Here is a 275-nt window from a genome sequence, read left to right as displayed (position 1 = left end):
AGCAGCAGCACTAGCAGCAGCAGTTGCTCTGGCTGCAGCAGCAACAGTAACTCCAGCAGCAGCAGCAGCAGCAGCAGCAGCAGCAGCACCCTAGGGGTACTGGGAGCCCTCTTTCTGCTTTTCTGTGCATCACAGCTTGCTGCTTGTTTGCTGCTGCTGCTGCTGCTGCTGCTGCAGCTGCTGCTGTTGTGCTGCCTCCTCGTTGCAGCTGCAACAGAAGCAGTCTCATCAGCAGCTGCATCTGGTGCTGCTGCAGCACAGCTGCTGCAGCAGAA

The 275-nt window shown here is 58.5% G+C and overlaps 1 protein-coding gene across 1 annotated transcript in view; it reads left to right on the top strand.

The window, feature by feature from the left end:
* EMH_0080390 (uncharacterized protein) overlaps positions 1-275 on the top strand; it is a gene marked incomplete at both ends in the record, with an annotated part of 2,368 nt that overhangs the window by 610 nt on the left and 1,483 nt on the right. The window lies entirely within an intron of this gene.

Source organism: Eimeria mitis, genomic scaffold (assembly GCF_000499745.2).
Source record: "Eimeria mitis Houghton genomic scaffold, Emh_scaff5181, whole genome shotgun sequence".
Classification (NCBI taxonomy): Eukaryota; Apicomplexa; class Conoidasida; order Eucoccidiorida; family Eimeriidae; genus Eimeria; species Eimeria mitis.
The sequence above is the reverse complement of the archived record's forward strand: the minus strand, read 5'-3'. Positions and strand labels throughout refer to the sequence as shown.